Genomic DNA, 12,995 nt, shown 5'->3' with positions numbered 1-12,995 from the left:
CAGACCGCACTCAACATTGATCAGTTGGTTAAAGTGTTGCCTACCAGGTTTCTCTATTATAAAGTTACCCATTACCCTTGAGTGGAGGTTATTTGAAACTACATAATATCTTCTTACTCCTTAAACTTTCATCTTTTAGTCACTGATGATTTTTGTCTTAATCAATCATAACAATGATGATTTCCAAATGCGAGCTTTCTGATTCCATCATCCCATCCACATTTATTAGGTAGCATTCTACAGTAAGGAAAGTTTCTGTCTCCCACATCCCTTTATCTATATCAGTAGAGACTAATAAATAACGATTCTGTTCAATTAGTTATAAAACATTAGCATCACTATTTTGATGCTCACATTATACAGATTGGATCAGTAGGAGCCCCTAGAAACATCCTTTTGGCAAGTCTCCATCATAATTTCAGTACTTTCTTACTTTCTGGCACAAGGCCTTCCTGACTCATCTGTAATTTTGTATTCCAGTCCTTGATTAAGACCTTTCACCTAGAATCTTTTTCTTAGAAAGATTTCCTTAGCTTTTAGAAACTGAGGATCTGGGCATTGGGTGTGCTCGTTGTTTCCTAGGTATTACTATTTCTAGGCCCTCTTAACAGACAGAGTTAGGGATTACACACACACACACACACACACACACACACACACACACACACATAACTAATATATCTCAAGACCCTGAGATCATGACCGAGCCAAAATCAAGATTCAAATGCTTACCAACTGGGCCACCCAGGTGCCCCTTTTGTGTATCTAGCTATCATCTATCTGTATTTTAAAACATGAGTTCACACTGGCATCTCTAACTCCAATGTAATTCCACAGGGTTAATTCTAGCTTTCACCTTTTTTTATGCATGTAACACTTTCTCAGTGACAAGTTTGTCTTTGATTATCTTTAACATATATTTGAACAGTCTTCCTGTATGGAACTAATATCTTAATTCTGCTGGCCACTTCCAGCCTGAGCCCCATTAGCTCCCCTTAGCCCATCATTGGCTCTGGCCTCACACCCAAAGACTCCACCGGCCACCTTGGTCCTGACCATCTCCTCAACCCATGGATCCAGGTCCTGCCAGCCCCAGGTGACCTCCTTCACCCTGACTACCTCCTCAAAGGTAAGGAAGAGAAGATAAAGAAAGGAAAAAAGAACAGAAAGAACAGAGAATTATTATTATTATTATTATTATTATTATAACTATTTTTAAGGGGAAAAATACACAAAGAAGTGAAACAAAGGGAAACATAAATGGAAGAAATATGTTCCTATTTCCTAGAAATGGATTCATATATATTGAAGACCTTTGGAGTGAACAATTTAGTAACATTTAAGAAACTGCTTTAATTTTTCTCTCAGCTTAAGGGGGCAGTCATTTGAGGATCTAATTAGACAAATATTGCTGTATACGTCAGTTGCTTAAGGATGAAAATTTTCTGTAAGCTTCAGCATCCTTTCTTATTGTATATGTGTCTGTATCACACATGGTGTTATATCATGAGAGTGATATTGGTAAAATCACCACCTTTTGTACTATAAGCAAGAGCCAGTTCATTTTGTTGGGTACGTTAATGTCACTTAGACATAGGGGAAAAAAATTCTCTCATTTGCCAGGGATCAGGTTAAGAATAAGATACATTTATGTGAAGTGTTTTTTTCCCCCACTTTTCCCTGGGAAATAGACAATTACCTAAAACTCTGCTTCCCCAGTGATAGAAATAAATGTCCCTTCCTCAAGGTGGTGTGGATCCAGCAGAGCAGAACTCTAGATTAGATGTAAGCAAAGACCCCTAACTACTTCTTTGACTCGATGTAGCTTTAGGATCAAAACCTTACACTTTGGACATCTGATAATTTCTGTAGTTGTTTGTATATTCTCGCATTTTTTTCTTTCTTCATTCTTAATATTTAGTGGTGTTTTTGTCAATGTCAACCTGTGGAAATCTTGATCAAATTTAGGTTGTGGTGAGGAAAAGTGGCTCACTATTCAGGGGTAATCTATGTTTGGGGGAGCAATAAATAAAGTAAGGACAAACCTCTCTCTCCCTCTTCTCATTTGGCCTTTTCAGTCTCAGGCTTGACTGCCCAAGTCTGGTTCAGAATCCCATGGCACTTGTGTGCTAACTTGACCACAGTGCATTGTAATTGCTTATGCTTGTTTTCTTTGTTTAGACTGTGAACTCTTTGAGGGCAGATGTCATCTTTGAGTTGATTGCCACCACAATAGTGTTTAGCAAATGTGTACATATTTGCTAAATGAATGGACAGATAAATGAAAGTGTAAAATGTTAAAATATGAGGGAAGAATGATTCACAGATGATGATTCTTGTGGAGATTCACTTTTTGAAGTGATGGTCTCTTAATACCTTGGATTGGATTAATTCTCTTTTAAAAAGAGGCCATTTCTTGACATTTCCAATGGTGTCAATTTACATATGAAATATGCAAACAAAAGAGTCCTCTGCATGTCCTCCTTTTTTAAGTGTAATTTCTGTTGATCAGAATGACCTTTACTGAGCAAAGACAGGTATGCCCTCATTTAATTCCAGTGCTGTGCTAAGTGTCCAGTTGTTTATAAAATATAGATTTAAACCTCATAAGTTCTGCAGTTATGCCAGAAATCTTTGGCTGCCCTCAAATACATACTGTCCTGAAAGATATAATACAGATTTCAAAAGTGCTGTCTCAAGCCACACCATTCCTGGAAGAATATGACTCATAAAGTATGTGCTCATTCTTCAACAACCTGAATCTATAATGACATGAACCAGAGATAAATCAGAAATTTAATTTCCATATTAATCCAATGAATATTTTCAATGAGATCAGAGATATGCAAACATCTTTTATGCCTGCCAGGATTCTGCTGACTGTGAATAACTCCCAAGTGTTCAGTCTAAAGGGTCTACTTTTCATCCTTTCCTCTGACCTCCTTCAATTTCAACTTTTTTCTCCTCCTTCACCCTCACTACCCATCCAAATACAGCAAACTTGGGACCTGGGAAGTTTGGAACTCTAAGGATCAAAACTAAAATAAGGACAGCTGTCCTTACTCCGACACATGCCCAATGTACTCATGACATACAACATACCCCATGTGATTCAGAATTATCACCTTCTTTCCAGCCCCTTCTGGTTGCTGTCCTTTGGGACCACCTTGCCAACAGTACCATTGTCCAGTGTGCTGTTGAAACCCTGATTCAATTTTAAGGAACAATATCTCCTCAATATTACTCCTTGAATATAAAAATATGAGAAAATAAAACCTAAATGTTTACTAATTAGATGCTCCAGTCAGGAGGACCTTTGTCCTAGAGACCTGTTCAAAGCCACCATATTGAAGACTGCTTCCTTCTTGGAGCACTCTTCCCATGGATCCCATGACTCATGTTTTTCAGGTTTCCCTCCCTCAGCTCCATCCCACTGTGCTGTGTAGGCCATCCTCCTCGTCCTGAGTACCTCAGGGATAGAGTCCAGGAAGTCTTCTATTCTGACTCTGAAGCTCCTCACTAGTCAACCTCATCTATTACCATAGGTTCAATTTCTCCTCTGTGCTTATGGCTGCCAAATCTCTCTTGACTGACTGGATCCTTCTCTAGCCTGGTTCTTACTTGATTGTACCTTTTGGATGTCTTTGGCACATCAAATTTACTCTGACTAAAACCAAAAGTTATGAATCTCTACCAGACTCCACCAAACAAAGAGCAAACAGACACAATTGCCTCTTCCTCCTCATTGAAAGGTTACACTATGTCTACTGTTGTTCACCTTCACATTAGAAGTCCTCTCCTTCTCTTATTTCAGATTCAGCCCTGTTAATGATACTTTCTTGCTACTTCTCAAGTTTATCCTTTTCCATCCTTCCTACTGTTGTCCCATTGACCTCAACCACAATAATCTGTTCTTCAGTCCCTCAAATCTATCCATGATATAATAATAAATGATTATTTTAAAATGCAAATCTCACTCCTTCTCCTTAAAATTCTTCATTTGCTTTCAATTAAATTGAGAGTCTCGAATCTGTTTTATGGTGTCTAAAGCCCTTCATGATTTGCCACCAGCTTACTTTTCTTACCACAGGCATTCAGTCTTTTTTTTTTTCATTCAACTTTTATTGAACACCATTGAGGTACCCAGGTTTGGTTTTCAGTGTTGCAGTTATGGAGATGGGGAATATAAATAAGATCCATCTTTAATGGAACTTATATTTAATTTGGGAAAAACATACAATAGAAATACAAAGATAATTTTAAAAAGTGCAGTAGAGAAGTCACAATGGGGTAATGGGAAGAGAGGGACAGGGCGAAGGGGACTATGTTAGGTGGGGATGGTCAGGCCTCTGAGGATATGATAATTACCATCTTATGCCACTTTCTTACTTGCTTATTATGGTAATTATTCTTCCCTTCTTTTATTTTTTTGGAAACTGGAAGCAATTGACAATCAATTGACAGCAGCTTTTATTTCTGTGATTTCTGTCTAAAATACTCTTTCTTTTGGGTAACTGCCCTTTGTCCATCAGGTCTCAGCTTAGACAACACATTATTAAGGAGCTTTTTCCAAATGCCATGACAGCCTTTTTTAGCTTCCTACTTCCCCTTTCCTCATAGAAACCTTTTCTCAGTTCACTCACTACAGTTGTAATTATATTTATTTGTAAGCAGGTCTTACAAGGTGACTGCTGTCACTTGCATGTCCCACCTTCAGTTAATTATTCTATTCCACAATCCCTAAGTGCTTTCTATTTTTCAAAAATGTTGACTAAGAGGATATAAAAATGAACATGTTCTTGAAGATTTCAAAGTGAAATATCTATACTGATATTTTAACAAACTGTGTCTAAGCAAACACCAAATAACTCATCCTATAATTGACCTTGCTCCACTGGACTGACCTTATCCACTTATGTATCTTTCTCTTTTTTAGGCTAATATATCCCTTGAGCTAAGACAAAGGCCAAGTCTTATTCATCTTTGTGTTTCTAGGACCTTTAGATGTACTTATCATACTGTGTGCTCTCAGGTCATGTTGAACTGATGGAGTCATGTGGAATCACTTCAAATCACTGGCCATTTGTTATTAGAGAAGTAATTATAATAATTCACATGCTAGGAAATGTTCCTGATAGTGCCCACCATAGAACTACTGAGTCTTCTTAGTGGTTTTCTAAAACTAACATCCTTAGTCCTCACAACCACAGAGGAAAGTATTCCCATTTTAAAGATTTAGGCACAATAAAATAACTTGCTTAAGTGAAATAACTTATCACATAGCGACTATTATGGACTGAATATGTTCTTCCAAAATTCAGATGTTGAAATCTAACCCCCAAGGGGATAGTATTAGATGGGGCCTTTGGAAGATGATCGGGTTGTGAGGGTAGAGTCATGAATGAGGTTAGAGCTCTTGGAGAAAGGGTCCCAGGGAACTCCTTTGTCACTCTACCATGAGGAGACATGGCCAGGGGATCACCATATATGAGTCAGGAGGGAAGTTCTCACTAGACACTGAATTTGCCAGTGTCTTGATCTTGGATTTCTCAGATTCCAGAATTGTGAGATTAAATGTCTGTGGTCTTTAAGTCACCTACTCTATGGTCTTCAGTTACAGGAGCCTGAATTGATTAAGACAGCTACCAAGTTGCATAGCTAGATTTGAATACAACTCATCTGGCTCCAAAGCCCATAAAATTAACTATTCTTTTTTGTCATCCAGTTTTTAGGCTGCTTCCTTTTAGGCTATGGCTACATATCAACAACTGTAAACACACTAAGTAGGAATACTCTCTGCACTTTAATATTGCAGTCTCTAACTTTTATCTGATAGTTAAGACTAAAATCAGTATGCAGAATACATATTGTAAGGTCCTCTTTATTTGCCGGTTCTAAAATCTGACAAACAACTCTAGCGGAGAATGTTGAAAAGGGGACATGAGCATTGTATTTACCATATAAAAACAAACTAGCTGCTCTAAGGAAGCAAAACTAGATCAGGAAAACATTTTATCCTCTGAAATATAATGAAAGTCCCCTCGACAACACTCTTCCATTAATTATAATGAAGTGTTTTTGTGAGCCAGGAAACCACTGCCTACCTGCCATGTGATAATCTAAGAAGAGATCAGCTCGATGAATTATCATTTGTGCATGCAGAACTAGTTACTGCAAGGCCTTGTCTTTTTCACTCTAAAAATGTTTTATAATATAGGGAAAGGAATATAAGCATTATTATGTTCTATAGAATTCTTATGCCATTTTTTTCCAGAAAAAGTATGCATTCATTCTACTCTTAATGTTAACATTAGAAAATAGAGACAGTCTATTTTTGGAGTCCCAATTATTTATATATATGGATTTTATCATTATTAGTCATCCTGATTATAAAGGCTAGAATCAAATCACTTTGACCTAGGGGGCAGGCAGTTCCGGGAGCTCATCTAAGTATGAATTTCTCTACACCTATCCTTCCAGTGATGCAAGGAAGTAGGAACAAGAGGGATTTGAGTTAGAATAGGATACAGTAACCAACAATCCTGAAATCTCACTGGCTTAAAGCAAAGAACAATAAAAGACACTGCATGTCCATTTGAATTAAATAGTGACTTGTCACTATCATTATCACCGTGACAGCTGACAAGGCAATCACATCTGGAACATTGGCAGTGGCAACAGTACAGGAAAACTGGGCACTGATGGCTCTCATGTTTGCTAACAAATACTCCAGGCTAGAAGTGGCACAGGTTATTGTTCTCAAGACTCATGAACCAGCACTACTTACAGCAAGTCCCTACCATAGAATTAAGAGGTACAACCCTACCATGTGCCTGGGATGAAGAGAAAGCCAGCATGAGTGGTAGAGGACTAGGGGTGGAACGGTTTCCACTATTTTTATTTTTGAAACAGAAACAAGGATTCCTGGGGTGCCTGAGTGGCTTAGCTATTTAAGTGTCTTCCTTCAGCTCAGATCATGATCTCTGGGTCCTGAGAACAAGCCCCAGGCTCCACGCTCAGGAGGGAGCCTGCTTCTCTCTCTCTCTCTCTCTCTCTCTCTCTCCCTCTCTCTCTCTCCTTCTCTCTCTCTCTCTCTCTTTCCCTCTCTCTCTCTCTCTCTTTCTCTCCTCCTCCCCATCACTTGTTCCCTCTCTCTCAAATAAATAAAATCTTTGAAAAAAGAAATGTATTCCTACAGGTACAGGGTTGAGGACACTGTGGATTATGATCTGATCACTGTGATATCTTCATAGAGAACTACAGCAGGTGTGCTAAAGAGCAGAACTGACTGCCTTATTGAAAAAAAAAACTGTTAATTAATTAAAGCGTGGCACAGAAATGCCAAGTTCCCTTGATCTTCAGCCAAAAATTTCTTCAAACCCTAATGTCAGGTCAAATTTCAGTACAATCAATTGTAACGGGGCATGAAAAATGGAGTTCAGGTAGCATTCTAAAACATAAACTGGGATCCCTGGGTGGCGCAGCGGTTTGGCGCCTGCCTTTGGCTCAGGGCGCGATCCTGGAGACCCGGGATCGAATCCCATATCGGGCTCCCGGTGCATGGAGCCTGCTTCTCCCTCTGCCTGTGTCTCTGCCTCTCTCTCTCTCTCTCTGTGTGTGACTATCATAAATAAATAAATTTAAAAAAAATAAAACATAAACTTAACCTAGGATAGATAACAGATTGACTAGCTCGTGGAGAGTAAAGACAGGCAGGCTACAAGCCAAACTTAGGCATAGAAACGAGTTTGAATGAGCTGCATAGAATGCACCTTACCACTTAACCATAATGCTCATCCCCACCCCCTCATAACTATACCAGAACACTCTGTTGTATGACTTATATGTGCCTATGCCCTCTGAAGCCATTTGATTTTGTGTTCTCTAATTCAGAAGAATAGATGAGTTGCATTTATCTCATACAATCCATTGTAAATACACTCCCTTTATGCTAGCTTTTGGTAAGATTATTGAGTAGTAACAGTTTTAGAATACATTCCTCTACAAGTATATTGGGTGAGCTGAGCTGTACCACAAGTATGGCACCAGACGGTGTAGGCAAGATGCCTGCCAAGATACATGGCTTTACCTTACTCTGCATAGGTAAAGTTTCAAAAGATTACCTGTAATGCTCCTGGCCACAACTCATAAATGACAATGCATTACTGGGTATTTATTAGATTATAACCCAGACTACTTATTTATTGTAAATTATGCTTGTTAAATTATAAAAATTATAACCCAAACTATTCTTAGTCAATGGTTTACAGAAGTAGAATTTTAAAATGCCTTTACAAACAGCACAACTTAAATTTAAGAATAAGAAATGGGTTAAACCAGAACCAGGAGGTGGAATCACAAAATCTCATAATGTCAGCTTTATTTTAACCATATACTTTCCTGTTCACTTTATCTCTGAGGTTCAGCTCTTCATTTACAACTTCAAACAGGAATTGCAAAGACAGAGAAAGGCTGTTAGCTGCTTAACAATTCTGATGTTGGGACTCTGTTCTTTATTTCACTGGTGGGGGAGTTTTATATCCATTTTTATCTGTTTGTAGGATTTGTGGTATGATTCTGGGATATATGTGAATACAGTAAAGGGAATTTCAGACATTATTTACATAAAGTTGTCTCAAAGTGGCACATACTTGTTTTCTTTTTAAATTTAGTTTGATGACAAAGCCATTGTATTACATCCTTTTAAAAATATTTAAAAAAAATATTTAAACTTCGTGACTTAATATATGCTTTTCCCCAATTTTTCCATCAGATTTAAGAGTTTATGCAATGGCTCTGGCTCTGCCTCTATGTCACCTACAAAGGAATGCTTGATAACTGTTAGTTTTCAGCTTAGTGAAATCTCAGTAAGCCTAGTAAATGTAGGTTCTAACATTAAATGTAGAACCGAAATATCTATCAATTTCTACCCTTGCTATTATAGGACCTTCTTTACGTTTAGGAATTATCTTTTTACAGATAATAGATAAAACACTAACAAAATTGAATGACATTCACATGCATTATGGTCTGTGATTTTTAACAAAAAGGGAATGAACAAATGATTCTTTCATTTTCTAAACTTTTTTCTTTTTCTCTCTTTTCCCTAAGTGAATCAAACCAAATTCTTAGTATATTCAATACTTTAAAAAAATATATTGCTCACATCAAATATGATATTGTAAGTTAAATATAATTATTAAAATTCTGTCACATTAAGAAATTAAAAATGAACCTACTGGCACCATATTTGCACTGAACTGAAGTAATCTTAGTTAATTATATTTTGGGGATCCCTGGGTGGCGCAGCGGTTTGGCGCCTGCCTTTGGCCCAGGGCGCGATCCTGGAGACCCGGGATCGAATCCCACGTCGGGCTCCTGGTGTATGGAGCCTGCTTCTCCCTCTGCCTGTGTCTCTGCCTCTCTCTCTCTCTCTGTATGACTATTGTAAATAAATAAAAAAAAAAAAAAAAAAAAAAATTAATTATATTTTGAATAAATATTAGGGTGTTGCATTTAAATGGCAAGGACCAAAACATTACTGACAGTAATAGTTATTGCTATATTAATAGGATTATTATGCAGCTCCTCTCTCTCATTTATATTACTGTTGGCATTTACAGCTTACTGTCTCTCCTTTAAAACTGCAGGGTACTTTTTTTTCTTTTTTGAGAATGAGAACTAATTACATAAGAAAACAATAGTGAGTATAGATCCTCAATTTCCTTCACATCCCTGTCTTTTCATTCAATGTAATCCCATATATAGATCTTTGCCCATACAACCATAGCATCCAAATAAAAATATGAGTTCAATTGATATTTTCTAACAGTTGTAATCATTTCTATAGCTGATGTCTTTAGAAAGAGTAAAACCTTAATATAAAAGCTATCTTTGTTACATCTTCTAAAACCAATGTTTTTATTACATTGTAAGGTAGATATATTGAACGTTTATTTTTTTCATTAATTTGGTATTCTCAGGGGAAAATGATACTATACAAGAGTAACTCAATTTAGCTTTTACATTGTCTTTAGAAAGACATGAAAAGAATGGCAGACTCTCTTGTTACTCAAGATTCAAGTACTAAGTAAATGTTTAAAATTTCTTGTCTTTAAATATCTGCATGATATTTACTCAGGAGACATATATCCTGTACTGATTTAGGCTTTGAGGATAGAAATATATAAAAGATCTTTTGTCTCTCAAAAAAAAAATACTCCTGATGGGTTTCACAAACTGAAGGGGGAAAAATTAAAATAAATTATTCAAGATAAACAACTTTTTGTGCAGAATTTGAGATTTTCATAGGCTACAGGCTCCTGAGCTTCTGTGAAATATTTAATTGATTATTCACATTTGAAATTTCAAGTGTTTCTTATTTTCTAACATTTAGTAGCTCTGCTCCAAATGAGATGACCATAGTGGTGGGGGCAGAGTGGGAGAAATTTACATAGAACTTTCCAGAAATCCCTCCCTCTTTCCTCTCTCCATCTTATTTTTTCCTCTTGTTTTCTTGAGTATTTACTAAAATGGCAGAGTCCAATCTAGGAATGGAGACAGAAAGGTTTTATTTTTTTTTAAAGATTTTATTTATTTATTCATGAGAGACCCAGAGAGAGAGAAGCAGAGACACAGGCAGAGGGAGAAGTAGGTTCATGCAGGCAGCCTGATGTGGGACTCCATCCTGGGACTCCAGGATCACACCTTGAGCCGAAGGCAGATGCTCAACCATTGAGCCACCCAGGTGTCCCAGAGACAGAAAGTCTTAACAAATCATTGTCCTTGAGGTAGACAAGATTATTTGTTGACAATCTTGTTTTTCTCTTTCCCTCTCCAATGCTACCCTGTGGGTGGAGTACACTCCCCCCAACCCCTTGATTTCGGGTTTGGCTGTGAGATCTAGGAAGACTTACAAACTAACAGTAGTGACTGTGCCAATTCTGAACAAGAGCATTGCATGCCTCTGTTTGCCTTCCTGTTTTCCTATATTTCGTGAAAAAGCATTCTACCTGCACCTACAGGCCCACAATGGGAGACATAGGAAGGAGATGTGAGCCTACTCCACAGCCTAGATCTAAGTCCACCCAAGTCAGCCAATCTCAGACAAACCTAGAAGAATCACAGTCAACTCACAAGCCTGTGAGCAAGAATAGATGTGGTAAACCATTGAGACTTGGGATTATTTGTTATATAGAATAATTGCAACCTAACTATACAGAAATAATCTTGGGCCCTAATACTATATTGTGGTAAGAGCTAGGGTTTGGGGGCACCTAGATGGCTCTGTTAGTTAAGTACCTGAGTCTTGGCTTCAGCTCAGTTCATGATCTCAAGTCCTGAGACTGAGCCCTCATAGGGCTCCACACTTAGCATTGAGTCTGTTTGCCCTTCTCCCTCTGCTTTATCCCTGCTTCCAGCTCAGGCGAGCACCCACCCTCTCTGTCAAATCAATCTATCAATCTTTACCCCCACCCCCCCAAAAAGAGCTAGGGCTTGGATGAACTTGGAGTCTAGAGATTCTCTGGCCCCTGCCAAGCTTGTGTCTGGGTGTGTGTGGGGGTGGATGGTGTGCACACACGTCTATCTGTTTAACATGTTATGTTCAAAGATCTCTGGTATGACAATAGTTTAGAAACTCAGTTTTAAAATACTAAACTAGTGTGTAATGGTGATATTTGTGTACTTCTGCAGATGATGTGAAATTGAAAACATGTAACAAAGCTGCACCTTGGTTGGTCCCTAAAAGAGAATGAAAAAGAGGTGGGAATAGGTCCCCAATAAGAAATAACTGTTCTTTGGGAGCAGGAAAGAAAGGATAAAGTGTATATGATATTGCTGTATAATGTAGATCTACCCAGAATTCCCTGGTGTGGAGTCTTGCTAGAACCTATAGTTTCTAAATTAAAATTATATTTTATCCCTTCTACTGATTTTCTCTCTTCTGACCCATTTCTATACTTGTTATTTATTTTTTGACCCATTTCTATACTTAATAGAAAATATAATTCTCTCAATGCCAAGATCTTAACTAGGTATTAGTATAAATGAAATGTATACTCAAAAATAATTAAATGATTGTTATTATCCTCTCTTTGACCCCCCGATTAACCTAAGTCTGCTGGGGAGGATTGCTTTTCCACATCTGAAAAGAAAAAAAAAACACAGAATGTTGAGATCTCAATGAGTTTGAGAGTAAAGTTTTAGAGTGGGTCTTGCCTTTAGAAAAACTGTCTAACCTATTCTGTGGGGGAGGGGTGTGGAGTGAGGGTCGGGGGTGGAGAAATGGCCCTGGGAAAAGAAAGGAGAGAGAAGACTTTGAATATTCAGGTTCATTTCCAATTGGAGGAGGATGGCCAACCACAAATACATCTTTTCTATTCTTTCTGGGCTTTCTTTCATTCTTAGAAAAATTTTCCCTATTCTGCTTCCTTATCCATCTATAGTTTTATTTCCTGAAGTCTGAGGCATGAGTGTCCCTGTCAAAACTTCTCAAGTTCTGACTTTTTGACCATTCCATGTGGCTGTTTTATAAACATCTCAGAGTTAATATGTTCAACCATAGATCAGTTACCTCCCCCAACCTTCCTCATTAATTATTACCATTACTTGCCCAGTTACCTGAATGCCACCATTGACTCCTGCCTTTTCCCTTATTCCTCAAGGTCCAGTTCATGAGCAAATCATGTCTATTTCACTTCCAAATACATTTTCTTTAAAATGCCCATCTCAAAAAATAAATAAATAAAATAAAATAAAATAAATAAAATAAAATAATAAAATGCCCACCTCTTTCTAAATCCATCTACTACTCTCCACCTCTACTGCTACCAATCTAGCCAGCCTTCATCTGCTCTAGATTACAGTAGTTTGCTTGGCAGTTTCTATACTTCCATTTCTACTCTACCCCTTATATCTAATCTTCAAATAAAAGTCAGAATGATTAATCCTCTCATTAAAATCCATCTAAAATCCACTCAGAATAAATCTAATCT

General features: G+C 37.6%; 1 protein-coding gene across 2 annotated transcripts in view; it reads right to left on the bottom strand.

The window, feature by feature from the left end:
* Positions 1-12,995, bottom strand: part of GLRA3 (glycine receptor alpha 3) — a 170,885-nt gene that overhangs the window by 18,096 nt on the left and 139,794 nt on the right. The gene's annotated exons all lie outside the window — the stretch shown is intronic.

This window comes from Nyctereutes procyonoides, unplaced genomic scaffold (genome assembly GCF_905146905.1).
Source record: "Nyctereutes procyonoides isolate TBG_1078 unplaced genomic scaffold, NYPRO_anot_genome, whole genome shotgun sequence".
NCBI lineage: Eukaryota > Metazoa > Chordata > Mammalia > Carnivora > Canidae > Nyctereutes > Nyctereutes procyonoides.
Note: the sequence above shows the minus strand (reverse complement) of the source record. Positions and strands in the feature narration are given on the sequence as shown.